We start from the raw sequence: 14,572 nt of genomic DNA, 5'->3' as shown, positions 1-14,572 counted from the left end.
TGACACCCCGGGGGCTGCACCCTGGGGGACACCCCACGTCCCCCTTTCCTTGCTTCGGGCTCTGCAGCATCCCGAGTTGCCTGCAGCTGAGTGGACACAGCAAACCCTGGTTGTGCAGCCAAGTTGCCAATGCTGCAGCCACCGTGCACCCACGGGTGCTTATTGCTCCAAGCACAAAAGGAACAAACATTCTCCCGGCTTCCAGATTTTTTTGGGCTCTTCTTGACAGATTCGGGTGTAGGTGGCCGCGTGTGTTGCAGACCCAGGAGCCCTCCCTCCTACCCGCTGGCACAGAGCAAGGGAAAGCAGTTTCCACTGTCAAGAGGCTGCGCAGCAGCTGCACGAAGCCATCAGCGCGGTGTGGGAAGGGAGTTACTCAGCACTTGGTTCCCAAGAGAAAAACACACACACACAAAAAGCAGCTCTGACTTTCCATAACGCTTCGAGGTTCGTCTCAATCTCCTCTTCTTGCTCTCCGTCAATATCCTTCCCTGCTTTTCCATTCGTGGATCAGCTTCGGAGCTGGGCTCCATCCCAACTGTTTTGATGTTTTTATTTCTTTGGATGTCGGCTCGATTGGAAAACAAACTCCGGAGAATCCTTGAGGAAAAGGCTGCAAACAGCTCCGGGTGGGATGACTAATCCCAATCGCTGCCGAATCCAACGGGAGCCCTAAAAATAGCCTCCATTTCTAACAATAAATAGCATAAAGTCGCTCGCTGACAACAAACAGCCCCAAAAAAGCCAAACGCGCGTGGAGAGGTCCATTGGAAATAGGGGTGGGAAGGAGCCAGCAGCAAAAGGCAGAGGGGTGGGTGTGGGAAGGTTGTGGGTGCCACACGGTGCATGGTGGAGAGGTGTCCATATCTGCACTTGGTTTGTTCCAGTTTAGGGGCAGCACTGGTGGACGGCGTGGATCAGAGCCACGCTTTGCTTGCTCCGTGTGAGCAACCTCATCGGTTCACAGCTGGGTTTGGAGCATGCAAGAAAAGCTTGCAGGGCTGTGCAGTGCTGTACAGCATCACCCTGCTATGGCCGTACCAGTGCTCCCACCATGGGACTCCCAGCCCACCAGCAAGGACGGGGCCATCCCCACCCTGAGCTGCATTTCCCAGCTTCACCCCTGCAGCACGGCCCCGTGTTACATAACTCACTGCTGCCTTTCCCCGCGCGTGGAGCCTCCTCCCACACCCAATGCATTGCAAAACCTCCCATCCAACATCCCCCACCCCCCCCAACAACCACTCCGTGCCACTCGTCCCCCTTGGCTGAGTCACCACAGCTCCTCCTTGGATGGGTGTGGGGACCCGCAGCATCCCCAGCACTGTTGGCATCCCATGTCTGTGGCACCCAGTGGGAAGTGGGGTGATGGTGAATGGGTGCTGAAGGGAAGGCTGAGCGCATCCCGTTCTTGTAGCCTAGCAAGGCTGGGGTGCACCCAGGCTGGAGCGCATCCATCTCTTGTCCCCAGCTCTGGGAGCTTGGCCTCATGGATGCTCATAACTCAGCATCTTTATCCTACAGGGCACCAAGATGCCACAGGGCTCAGCCCCACATCACCTCAACTGGCATTTCCCAGCATGAAGACACCCACCAGCATATGAGCATCCTTAGCACAGTGAACCCCCCGAGGACAGTGAAACCCCCAGTGCCCACTCTGAGCCCCAGCCTGTCCACATAGCACTTCCATCCCATGCTTTGGATGCACCTGCTGACCCCAAATGCACCCCAATGCCCAACAGCAGAGATTCCTTCCGACCTCCATTGCAGGTTGGGATGCAACGTCCTGAACACGACACGGACACTCAGATCTGGGCACGCAGCTTCCAGACCCACACGGTGCGAGCAAAGCCGAATCCATAGCAGCACTCAGGTGGGGAAGAATGATGGGGAGGGGGTGATGGGGAGGGGGGGGGTGGGCACACCTCCTCCTCTCATCCCATCGGCCACCAACCACCGCCCTCCCAGCGCCCACCCACCCGCCGAGCACCGCGTCCCGGGGCGGCGTTAGGAGGAGCTCCGGGGGCAGCAGCGCTCGGCCGGGCCGTGCCCGCACCTCCTTCCCCCCCTTTCGCTTCGCTTCCTCCGCTCAGCAGCGGCCATTGGTTCCTGCCCGCGCCGCGTCCTGACGCTGGGGCTGGGGTTGGGGCTGGGCCGGCCCCGGCGATGGTCGCTCTCCGCCGGCAGCGCCGCATCCCCCGCAGGCGGCTCCGCGAAGGCCCCCCTCGTTCCTCTCCTCCCCAGGTGGGTCCCAGCGCTCGGCTGCTTTATGTTTGTTTGGGTTCCCCCTCCTATCCCCCCTCCTATCCCCCCCCCCCCTCCAATTCCTGCTGCTTTTCAGCTTCCCCTTCCCATCGATATCCATCCATCCATAGAGATGATATTATTTTCTCCGCCGCGTTTACTTCCGAGAAAGGCCGCTTTGGTTTTAGCAATGCCCCCCCCCCCCCCAACTCAACCCAACACCCCTCCCCATCCCCCCCCCCCCATCTCCTTCCCCACCCCCCAAAGCCGAACCTCGCTCCGCGGTGGGGGCGGAGAGCTCATCATCCCCCCCCCCGCCCCCCCCCCTCCAACCCTAACCATCCCCCCCCCCCCCCCTCCGCCGCTTCAAAACAAACCGTCACCAAAATGGTGCAGAGGTGACGGAGGGAGGAAGGGGAAGAAGAAGGGGAAGAGGTGCCCGGCGTTGCAGGGACAGGTGAGAAGGGGGTTGATGGGGAGGGGGGGGTGTATCCCCTATGGGCGCTGCGTGCGGGGTGTTGGGGGGGGGGGGGTGTTGATTGGCAAGAGCAGCTTTAGGGTGAAGCGAGCAGTGCGGCTCCGCTGCCTTGGCCGGCTGCCGCCGTGGGGCTGACAGCTGCGATTGTTTGTTCCCTCGGCCCCTCTTGGGGGGGTTGGGGGTGGTGAGGGGGGGTCCCACATCTCCGTCGCCGTTGGACAGCGGCCCGAGTCCGGCCGGTGCCCCCCGGCGCTGAGCGCTGCGTGGCTCGGGGCGGCCCGAGGCGGCCGCTGTCCGACCATCTTCTTTCCTTCCCCAGCTCGTTCATCGGCTTCGTTCTTGCGTTTTATTTCGTATTTCGTTTTATTATTGCGTTTTACATTTTCACCTCGCGCAGCCAGCGACTCCCTCCTCATCCCTTCCCCACTGCTCCGAGGGGGCCCTTCCTCCCTTCTTCCTCCCTTCCTCCCTTTTCCTCCGGTTGCTGCCAATCCCCGCAGCCCCCTCCCTCCCGGACAGCCCCACAGCTGCTCCCCCCCCCCCCCCCTCCCCCCAATCAACCCGCGTGGCTTTTTCGTGCTGCCCATTCTCTGCCACCCAAGGGACTGGGCTGTCCCACCCCCAGCACGCTGCCACCCTCCCTCTCCCCCTCCTCCAGGCGAGGAGCAGCACTTCGGGTGCAGGTAAGCTCCGTTCTCAATATTTCCTTGCCTTCCCTGTTACCCACAGCCTCACCCATAGGATACCCTGGGGAGCAACCCCTTCCCTTCCTCCCTCCATTGGGGGCTTCTGAAGGTCACGGACCTCTGGAAGCGCCTGGCTGCTCTCCCTCCCCTCCCTGTGCCCTTCAGCTCCTGCAGTTGTCGTGCTTTCTCCGGGGTTGAGGCATCCCACACTTGTGCCGGGCTTCAAGCAGGTGCTGTGTGTCCCCGGAGTGGCTCTGCTTAGGGAACACGGGGCTCCAATTTCGATGGCACCGCCGGCACGGGGCAGAAGGACGCAGTGATTGAGTGGGGGGTTGAGGTCTATGGGGCACGGCGCTGCTGGCTTCTGCCCTGTGGTGGGAGCTCGGTCCAGCTTGGGTTCTTGTTGAGCTGGGCTTTGTCACTGTGTGACCTTGGTGCTGTGCTGGGGTCGGTGTCCCAGAGCCAGGCGTGGTGGTGCTGGTGTGGCCTAACGTGGGCTCTGCCAAGTGAAACAAGTGGGGTTTGATTCTCATTTGCTCCCCGGCCCCTTTTCCTACAACTCCGGCGATATAAAGGAGCCTAAATATGGTCATAAAGCACAGCCACACCGAGGTCCCTCTGTGCTGCTGGGGCCGTGTAAAAGCATCTTTGTGCAAAGGAGAACAAAGCCTGAAGTGTGGATGGGGAGCGGGAGTGTGACCTGGCATCCTCAGCCCGCTGTGGTCCACAGGGTACGTGGCACGTGGAGATAATAATGCTCCTGGTGCTCACCTGGGGCTGTAGAACAGCATAGGGGACAGCTGTGCCACCACCGTCCTGCACGGCCCTTTGCAATGTATTTAAACCTGCAAGCATGCAGCACTGGGAAGTTTGCTTCTTGGCTGGCTGGAGCGCACCCATGGGCGGCGGGGACGTGATGCACAACGCCACCCATGTCCCATAGCTTTGCTGTGATGTTTCATGCTGCCCTGTGTGGAAGGGGCTGTGTTGTGCTGCTTACCTCCAAACAAGGCACGGCGATGCCATAGGGCGTCCCTTAAACCCCCACCATACGTGAGATGCACCGAGCTGACGTGGTTGCCCTGAGTGCACAAGCTGTGCCGGACTTCCCCATCTGCAAACAGAGCTAAAAATACCTCCATGCCTCACCCCAGCACTGTCCCATCCGTGGGCTCTCCAGCTCCTGGGGCTCTTTTGCAGTTCCTATGGGCTGAGCTGGCCATGGCATAGAGGTGATGGGGTGGCAGGTGATGACCCTACCCTGAGCAGTGCATGGCTGCAATGAGTCACTGCAGGGCAGGGGTGATGACTGGTTGCCATAGGTTGGGTACCCTATACCCCTTTCCCCCTGCTTCCAAAGGGGGCTCAGCCCTTCGTGCCCCCCGCTGCTGTTTTGCACTCTCTTTTTGCTGCTCCTCTCTCATGTTTCCTTACCTTTTATTTCCCCCCCCCCTACACTTTCTCATTAGCAAAACGAGGGCTGAAATTTGTTAATCATTTTGTTTGATCAGAGCTCAGGCAGCGCCGGAAGGACCTCGAGGTTCTCCCTGCGCCTCGGCTGAGCAGCAGTTTGCTTTTGCTTTCAAGATGGATCAAGCCTCCTGCCTGCCGGCAACCGCTGCCTCCTCAGAGCTGTCGCTTTTCATCTCGTGCTTTGCCTCTGTTTGCTCGTGCTTTTTCTCTCCTTGCTCCTGCTCTTGCTCCCCACCACGTTATAAAGCAAAGCATGGGAGCAAGGCGACACTTCGGCACCGAAAGCGCCGGCGCGAGGCGAAGGTTTGCAACGCTGATGGATAAAGCAGGGATTCGTTTCTGCAGCTTTGCTTTCTCTTTTGCAAAGATGTGGGGACGTTGAAGGGGGCCTCCAGTTTGCATGGGGAAAAACTCATCCCATTTTGCATCTATTCCATAGGGGTCTATGAGGGGTCTGTGTGCTCCCAGACCCATTGGAGCTGCCGGCCCCGTGCTGCTGCTCAGCTGCGTGTTGAAGCAGTGCACGTGTTCTCGTTGCAACATGCAATTAAGTGCTGGTTTTCCTCGAGCTCCTTGGTGTTGTAGAGCATCGCTGTCTCCGGGTTGCACAGCAGCCGTGTTTGCAGCTCTCTTTGCTTTCGTTGTGCAGTGCTCACTTTGGGCTGGAGGATAGTAAGGATTAATGGGGCAGAGTGGGGTAGTGGGGGCAATAAGGATCAGTGGGGTAATAGGGGTAGTGAGAATCAGTTGAGCGGGGTGGATCAATGGGGGCAATAAGGAGCAATAGGGGTAGTGAAGATCAGTGGGGCAGTAGGGGGCAGTAGGGGTAGATTGGGGCAGTAGAAGCAATAAGGATCAGTAGGGGCAGAGTGGGGCAATAAGAGCAGTGGGGACAGAGAGGGGCAATAGGGGCAGAGTGGGTCAGTGAGGCAATAGGGATCAATAGGGACAATAAGGATCAGTGGGGCAGAGTGGGGTGATCAGGGGCAGTTATCTGTTCCCGTTGGGCTCCCAAATAATGGCAATGATTTGGGGTTGTGGTTGGAACCTCCACACTATGACAGCCTCAGGGTGGCCTCATCCTGTCCGGAATGCAGCAGAGCTTCACAGGGAGGGGATTCCTGCCCTTGAGAAAAGCGTGTGCAGGAGGAGAGTTGATTTGGATAACGAGCAGCTGGCCCATGCTTTGTGCTTTGGTATCTTGCTCTGCTTTACTGGTGTGCAGCTCCTATGGACCCACATTTGCCAGCTGGAGCCTCACCTGCTCCAGGGTCTGCCTTTGGGCAATGCAATGCACGGGGCTGCAGGGCTGCTCCATCTCCTGGCACCCTGCTCAGTCACCGAGCAGCCCTTGCTCCCCTCCATGCGCTGCACCTCTCTTCTTGCTCACTTGTTCCAAAATACCCCCATCCTTGTGCAGAACCGTTCTCCGAGCCCTCGCTTTTTTTTGCTAAAATAGAAGCAGAACAAATGGTCGGAGCGAGATCCTGGTTGTGAAGGCAGCCAAGGCTCTTCCTGCAGCAGCTGGTGGCTGGTATGCTGCGTCTTGCTCCCTTCAGCAAGCCTCTTGATAGGGCTGGCATTTTACTGCAGGGGGGGGGGGAGAGAAGCATCTGTCTTTAGGGCGGTGTTGGTGCGGCGGGGCTTGGCATGCACTCCATGCTTGCTGCGTGGCACCAGGCTTTGTATGGTGGGGATGCTGAGGTCACCCCCAATCCCACCCCGTGCTGGTGCAGTCATTGTGTTGGGTTTATCTCAGCAGTGGTTGCAGATGGAGAGGTATAGATTCTGTCCTGGGATGAGATGCTTGGAACACCCCACAACCCCCAATGGCAACGTTGGCTCTGGGAGCAAAGAGCAAAAAGCTGAAACAGAGCATTGGGAGTGAGGTTGGAAGCAGAAAGCGTTGGCCATGCTCTGCTCCTCTTGATCCCTGTGGCCAACAGCAAGAGGACTCCATGCATGGCTTGAGGGTGCAGAGAGCCCCACTTGTATGGTTGTTAAGGGCAGAGGAGCTGCCCATGCTTGGGAATGTTCTCCCCTTGTCCTTTCAAGCTCCGTGTCCACTCGTGCGACCTTTGGGGCTTTTGGTTGGAGGAGGGAGCATGGGCTGCTTTTTATGCACCCACAGTGTGAGCCTGTGCCCATGTATAGGGGAAATTGGGGGGGTGTTTGTCATGCAAATGCAGATTTGTTTTGAGTTTTGCTTAGATAAATACTACTGTGGTTTAATATGGAGCTTGGGACACTGGAAAGGAATCCGGGAGCTCTGCACCAGGAGCTGGGTGCTGCAGGGTGCCATATAGCAGGAGGTGCCACGCATGAACCAGGGTGATGCAGGGTGCCATGCACCAGGCTGTTGGAGGGTGTTGCAGGGTGCCATGCCATGCACCAAAGGCGTTGCAATGTGCCATGCAGCAGGGCCAGTGTCTTGGAGGGTGCCATGAAATGCACCAGGGTGTTGCAGGGTGCCATGTCTTGCACCAGGGTCACATGCTGCCATTGACACACTGGGATTTTTCCAATGTGGGGGGGGGCCCAGTGCTATGTGCACCCTGTGGGTCCTTGGGGCTTTCTGGCTCCCCTTGGGACCTGCTTACAGGTTGCAGCCCATTAGGCAGTGTTTGCACGGAGCTGTTTGTCTGCCATCTTATTTGGATTGGTGTGACTTTTTGGCTAGTTCATTATCACTGTGGGTTGGGAAGGGGTGCAGGAAGGGAGCTGGTTTGTCATGCACGCTGGTGGGATTTGCTTCATTCCTGTACAGCAGCAGCATTTGGAGCTCCAGCATCAGTCCAACACCCTCCAGTTCACCTCCACCAGCCTTAGGACCAAAGCTGGGAGCACCCATGGGCATCCCAGGAAGCAGCAGCCATGAATCCCACCTTAAATCCCATTGGGATGGGATCCCACCTGCAACCCCAATATTGACAGAGCAACATGGAGCAGCGGGAGCCCAGCAAACCCCATGAGGTTGGAAGGACCTCAATCACCCTCATGGCTGCCTGATGAAGCCTGGGTGCTGCTTTAGGTGTTGCTTATGTCTTTCTTTTCCCCTCCATAGGTCCCCAACGCGGCTCGTCTGCGTTTTCAACCTCCTTCTCCCAACCATTCTCACGCTGAAGTCTGTAATGCTGAAATTATGGCATCGCCGTCGTTTCCTTGGCAACTTGCAGGGATGTATTTAAAAAAGAAGGGGAGAAAAAAAAAAGAGGCCCAGGAACCTTCTGAGGATTATGACTTCACTGAGGGATCAGGCTGGAGGGGAATCTGGGTCAGGCTGCTCTTCCCATCCCCTGTCATTTCCATGGCCATACCGGGGCAGAGCCACCCATGGGTGCCCCCCCTCAGCACCTTAAGGTGCCGTGACCTGTAGCCATAAGTTCAGCTGCCCCCATCCAGGCAGGAGCAGAGCAGCTGGGGGTCAGTATGGCTGCAGACCCCCCCCCCCTCCCAACCCCATCCACTTTTCCAGCTCAAGTCCCATTGCAAAGCATATACATTGGCTTCCAAAGCTGCGCTCCCTATCCCCATCCACCCCCCTCTTTCCCCCCCTCCCCGGCTCTTTGTGCATTACGAGTTTTCTCTCTCATCCCCCAAAATAAACAGGAGTGTGGTGGGGTGGGTTTTTTTTTCCCCTCCTCTCTTTTTCCACACCCCCAGAGCCGCTGTTGCTGGTGGCAGGAAGCCCAGACTCCGTAGGAACTCAGAAATGCTGCAGCTCCAAGCCCTGGCTGCCCTCTTGGTTTCGCAATCTTGGGGAAGGGGTGGGGGGGGGAATCAAATGGGAGGGGATGGATTCTATATACATCTATATATATATATATATATAATGTATTAAAGACTTTTAGGCTTTCTCACCAGCAGCCCGCTGGAGCTGGGTGGATGATTTCTCCTGTAAGTTCCTCCATTTTTGGGGCTGTGCTTGAGGGGGGCAATGGGTTGGAGGGGCTGTGTTGACCCCCCAGTGAGGCCAAGAGGGGGTTCAGCTCAAGTGATGCCGAGCTCCAAATCACCACCATGAGATCCCCGTGTGGCACCGGGTCTCGAAGCTGGGATGGATGCAGCATCCCAATGATGGATGGGATCGCATGGCAGGACCAAGGGGATGTATTTTCTTTCTCATTTTATGGCTGGTTTTCTCAAGACTTTTGGGGCAGGGAGGGGACGGGGCCGTGTCACTGTAAGATCTGATAAGGGTGAGATGCCTGCAAAGAGAATTCCTCGCAGATCATTATTTATATACCTCCGCCTGCGTCACTGGTAAACATCTGGATTCGCTCCAGACATCTTCATCTGCTCCATTCTGTGGGCTCTGATGTGGATCTTGGTCACATCCCCTTTGGATGCATTGCTTTGGCTGTAGTTTGGGGTGGGTTTTTGGGGTACCCTGGGGTTCAGCGCCACGCTGGGCTGCTGCTATTGAGGTTCTTATAACGTGTGGCTATTGGGGGAGGGCGGCGGGGGGGTAAAAATCCTGCAGCTGGCAAAAGGAAAGAGCAGCCCCAACCGTGTTGCTTTCTGTTTTAGAACGGAGCCGTTTTGCTTTTTTGGATGGACCAGCATCCCGACCTTTCTGCACGCGCTGCGCCGAGCTCTGCGAGGTGAGGGGCTGACTCTGTGCTCTGTTTGCATTAAGGCCCGAGGTTATCTTGTTCATTAGTTGGCCCCTGGAATGGGAGCTGAGGACTTTGGTGTAAGAGCAGCACTCGGCACGCATGGGAGCGGAGCATCGCTCTGCAGCTGGGATGCAGATGGAGGGGCAAAGCGGCTGCTGCGCCCGCAGCCTTCATCTCTTTGAAAGTGCATTTTGCTAATCCTTCATTAGGCTCTCATTGTGAGCTCGTTATCCTGTTAGGGCTTAGGGCTGTGCAGGCATTTGGCCCAGCTCTGTGTCGGTGCCCAGGTCTACGGGGAGGTTGCAAGAAGCAAAGCGAAGCCTTGCACACCCACGCATGCCCACGTGTGCATGCAAACAAGGAAGCAAGCATGGAAGGGATGAGCCAGAGCTCGGAGATAGGCTCAGCTTTATCTGGTTGCATATGAAAACCATTGTGGCCAGTGAGAGGGAAGGGGTTCCTGGCTTCCTCCCCCCCCCCCCCCCAAGTAAATGTTTGGTGGGTTTTTTGCCCTCTTGATTCTCTTTTTGCTGTGGAATGTGGATTTGGGGGCTGGACGTTGCTGCTTTCCTCCTGCCCTCTGCTATGGGAGGTGCTGCGCTGTGTGTCCTTGGCCCCTTCTGACTCTCAGCTGATAAAAATGAGCCTAAGAATGCAAAAAGCCTCAATGTGGCCGGCAGCAAAAGCCCAAACCTAAGGGTGCCTTTGTGCTGTGCTGCAGCAGCCCGACCTGATGCCCTGTTGCAGCCCTGGAAGGAGGTGGTGGCTTTGCTGATGGAGAGCTTAGGGATGGGGCTGGGAAAGCAATGCCATTTCCAGGTGGATACACAGCAAGTGCAGCCCTTCTGTGTGCTGTAATGCATGGAGATGGGCGCTGGGAAACCTTCTGCTTCGGTGGAGTTCTGTTCTCATGGAGCTGCAGTGCAGTTTCCACGCAGGGGAGCAGCAGGATCGCATCCCCCACCTCCCCCCCAGATAGAAAAGAATGCGATGTGAGCAGGAGCAGAAGGAAGGGGCCAAGCCCAGAGAACTCAAAGCGAAAAGAGCATTTTTAAGAGACCAAAAATCCCTTTTTATTGACCTGGAGAAACGACCATGGAGCAAAATCCCCTCCTAAAAGACATCCCCCCCCCCCCTCCATCTTAAATCCGAGCGTGGCTGTTATTATTTTTGCTTTTAAGCAGCCAGGACCTTGAAGTTCATGTTTTAGAGGGGGGAAAAGCTGCGGCCCCATTGAGCCCAAACCACTGAGACCTTCTGCTTTCTCCATCCTTGCCCACAAAATCCCCCTCCTCCTCCACAATGTCTGCGTGGGCGCAGTGACGGCAGCGCCGGGGAAGCAGAGCTCAGATCCCTGCAGGAGGAAGGAGTGGGGTTGGGGGGTTGGGGGGGATGTGGGAGCCATGCTTGTGGAATGGGAAGAGGTGCGGAGGTGGCAAAGCTTTGGTGGGATTCATCTCTGTCCTGTGGAGTGAATGGGGGGTCCTTGCTTCCCTGCTGTATGCTGGGACATGGGGTTGGGACCTGCAGTGTTGCATCCGGGGTGGTTTTAGAGCTCAGGCTTGGGATTTTAGAGGCTGGGATCTGCATTTCTGCCTATGGGCACCTCAGGGCTGATGTTCATCTCGTTGTGGGGCCGGATGGTACCTTGGTCCCCAGTTACCCCCACCATCAGCATTCTGGTTGCACACCCACCCTGCAGCCATCCAGGTTTGCAATGTACTAGGGGAGGTGGGCACAACGCAGACCCCCCCAGTGCATCCTGCCCAGTTTGTCAGGCTGTTTTTCTTTGTTTTCCATAGGGAGAGCTGTGCTGAGCCACCTGGGTGGTGGTGGTGGAGGGGGGCTACAGGTAGACATGGGGGGTGCTGACAGCTGCTGACTCAGGCAGCACAGTGAGGGACCCATGCGTTGCTCCTCGTTATCACTGTTTTCTCCTGTCCTGCTGGACCTCTGTGCCCAGTGGCCGTGGAGTTTGGACTGGGTGCTGGCGGGTGCAGGGTCACTGGGTGCTCGGCCAAGGTGCACGTGGCCAGCTGTGTGCTGGGAAGGGCTGAATGCTTGCCCTGACCCAGGCAAATCCATGCAGAACCTCGAGGTTTGCTCAGTCAAGCAGAAAGGGTTTGTTCCCAAATGGGAGAGCATGGAGTTGATGCCTTTTTTTTACCTGCACCGAGCATCTGCTTGGCAATTCATGGGGCTGTTGTGCAGTGTTGGCACTGAGGTGTACCGTGTGTGTGTAGGTGTGTGCTGCAGCACCCTGCTTTGTTCAGAGTGCCATGGATGGGATCCTTGGTGCTGTCACCAGGATGTGCCCCCCTGCCCTGCTCAGTGACCCGGATGAATGCAGCAGCTCCTATTGCAGGCAGGCAGCACTGGATGACACTCTTCCCCTTCCTCTTTCTCCTTGCAGTGACAAACTCTGTGTTATTTTCCTTCCGTCAGCTGCTTCTCATGCAAAGTATGTGTGGTGCAGACGCACAGCCCCCCTGGTGGGTGCAGGGTGTGAGACCCCCGTGCTGGGAGGGGGCTTATCCTGCAATCTATGCACTGCACTGCACCCATTGCTGCCCCGGGGGTTCCTCAGCCCTGCAATGCTGCCGTTATGTGAGTTCCAAATGAGTTTGGGAAACGAAGCTTCAGTGTTTCAATGCAATGGGGGCACCCGATGCTCTGCTTGGCATCCAGAGCCACGGTGCAGAGCTGCTGCTTTAGGGAGCTGGGTTCTGAGCTGGGTGCCAGCAGGTGGCAATGTGACCAGAGGCATCGCAGGGGAAGGGCTGGGTGCTGCAGGCATTCCTGCCTCAGCACAGGGGCAGGAGCCCATTTGGCTTCCCCATCAAGCACACCCAAATGGGTTTGGGGGTCATTTCAGGCTTGCTCAGCAGCATGGGGCTGTGCTGAGCTTTGCCTATGGCTGTGCTGAGCACTGTGCACATAGAAGCCATGCCCAGGGCCAGGAGTGCTGTGACCCACCAGTGCCCATCTCTCATCCCACGCTTGCCCCGCGCCCCTTGATCCCATTGGGACGTGGTGCTCTGATACCAGCCTGGTGCCCTCAACCCACCCCCACGTCCACCCAGCTGCAGGTTTCGCTTCTGCATCTCCAGCACCGAAGGGGGAACTTGGCCAGCGAGAGCGAAACTCGGCGGCTGCAACGGTTGCACCCGCACGCAGCCCCCATCAGCCCTCCATGTGCCCTGGGGCCTTGGGGGACCTGCAGCTCCCGCTGCCCCCTGTGCCCTTTTGGCTTTTCCCTTCTCACTCTTGGGATGAAAAGCCCAAGTTGGTAACGAGCTCAATGAGTATCATGAAGTTTCCAGTGGTGATTCGAGGCAGAGATTCACCTGAGGAGCCTCTGTGTTTTATGGGTGGATGGTTTGGGGCCGGCTCTGTTAGCCCTGGGGAGGGATGGCGAAGCGGGCTCAACCCAGGGGGAAGTTTGGGTTTAGAGCCCAAATGCTTTGTGGGCCCGGACCCGTTGCTAGAGGAAACATGGAAAGGGGAAGGAGGGATTGTGGTTGGGCAGCTCTTCCCCTCTGCAATCTGAGTCTCCGTCTTGGCCCCTCCGCCTCCCCTTGGCACTGACTGTGCCCCCCCTTCCAAGTGCTTAATGACCCCACATTGGCATGGGCTGATGGTGGCCCTGGGGGCACAGTGCCATGCACAGATCTCCCTGCAGCCGGGCTTTCCCATTGCAGTACTGCGGAGGTCAACTCAAGTCTGCCACTAATTGGCTCCTGATTGATCTAATGAGGTGGCTGAGCATCCCACATCAAGCTTGCCATCAAGCTGTCCCAGCCACCCAGCTCCGTGGGGCTCAAGGAGGGGACGTGAACTTTGTGCCATGGGGCTGTGCTGCCCACACAGAGCGAAACCGCAGCTCCGGCTTCCGAACAGGAACAGATTTATTTTGTCTGCTCAGCGTTTTTTAGGTGAAGGCTGGACAAAAAAGCTTTCTTTCTCCCTCTCCTTTTCCTTCCCCTTGTTGTTTTGTTGTGTTCTTTTTTATTCCCCCCCTTACTTTGATTTGCTCCATGAGAAGGTGATGTCAGCTGCTTTAAATAAGCGGCCGCCGGTGTTATCTCTGCTTATGGCACGCTCTGTGTGCACGGTGGCTTTTCTGCACCGGTCCAGGCTTAGCTGGGCAGTGCATGGCTGAATGCTTGGCTGCTGCTGCACGCTTAAAGTGTGAGCCCTGCCCATGCGTTCACACATCCTCCACCCTGCTCCCATGTGGCCATTGACACAGCTTGGTGATGCCCTGCAAGCAGGGGGAGGCTTTGCACGGACACGGGTGGGCCGGGAGCTGTGCAGCTGATGGGGTTTGGTGCACCCATGGGTGCTGTGGTCCTGCTGGTGCTCATGGCCTCCTCCCTCCTCTGCTTGGGGTGATGCTTGGGGTTTGCAGCACTTGCACCCCGACAGTTTGCAGCAGTTATGTTGTGACAGTGCAGCTTGTAAGCCTTGAAAGCAGAAGCACGGGTTGCGCTGCTGCATGCCCTGGATGCACAAGGTGAAGCTCCTGCAGTTTGCCTGCCCTGCTCCCTCACTTTGCAAGGCACGGCTCTTTTTTCATGCAAGGAAATCAAGGGCTGTCCTTTATGGGGCTCGTCTTTGGCCAGCAGGCTGCTCTGGCTACTAAAGCAGGTGCAAAAGGGAGAGTAAAGCTGGAGCTCCCCATCCTCAATGCTCTCCCATTGCAGAGCTGGGATGTGTCTGGGGCTGATAGAAGGCATGGGATAGATGCACACAGCTGCTGGAGGACATCATCACCACGGGGCCTCATCAGGTGCCTCTTGCCCCCAGCCCAGCCATGTGCTCCCTGGTCCAGCTTTGTTCAGGCTGAGTTTTGTAATGTCAGGAAGTGAGCTGGCTGTGGGAGGGGAGGCATTGGGAGCAGGAGGCTGCTTTGTGGTCGGAATGGAGGATGCCGGAAAGCTGAGCACAATTCCTCCCTTGGGTGAGGCTGCAGCTCAGCTTGGAGCGGGCACACAGCGCCTTTGGGGTCCCTTTTTGTGCCTCATTTTCCTCTTAGTGGCTTTTCAGTGCTGGGACAGTGTTGATAAATG

The 14,572-nt window shown here is 57.3% G+C and overlaps 1 protein-coding gene across 21 annotated transcripts in view; it reads left to right on the top strand.

Moving 5' to 3' along the window:
• Positions 1-1,951: 1,951 nt before the first annotated feature.
• The window catches only part of MEF2D (myocyte enhancer factor 2D), a 45,651-nt gene continuing 33,030 nt past the window's right edge, over positions 1,952-14,572 (top strand). For 5 of the 21 annotated variants that reach the window (XM_072358563.1, XM_072358562.1, XM_072358554.1 and 2 more), the window contains exon 1: positions 1,953-2,244. The gene's annotated coding sequence lies outside the window, so the exon portion shown is untranslated. Of the gene's footprint in view, positions 2,245-2,603; positions 2,702-3,276; positions 3,406-8,743; positions 8,779-9,411; positions 9,486-14,572 lie in introns of those variants that run through there. The other 16 variants (XM_072358542.1, XM_072358545.1, XM_072358541.1 and 13 more) reach the window with 12 other exon arrangements.

This window comes from Excalfactoria chinensis, chromosome 31 (genome assembly GCF_039878825.1).
Source record: "Excalfactoria chinensis isolate bCotChi1 chromosome 31, bCotChi1.hap2, whole genome shotgun sequence".
Classification (NCBI taxonomy): Eukaryota; Metazoa; Chordata; class Aves; order Galliformes; family Phasianidae; genus Excalfactoria; species Excalfactoria chinensis.
This window is presented reverse-complemented; position numbering and strand designations above follow the sequence as displayed.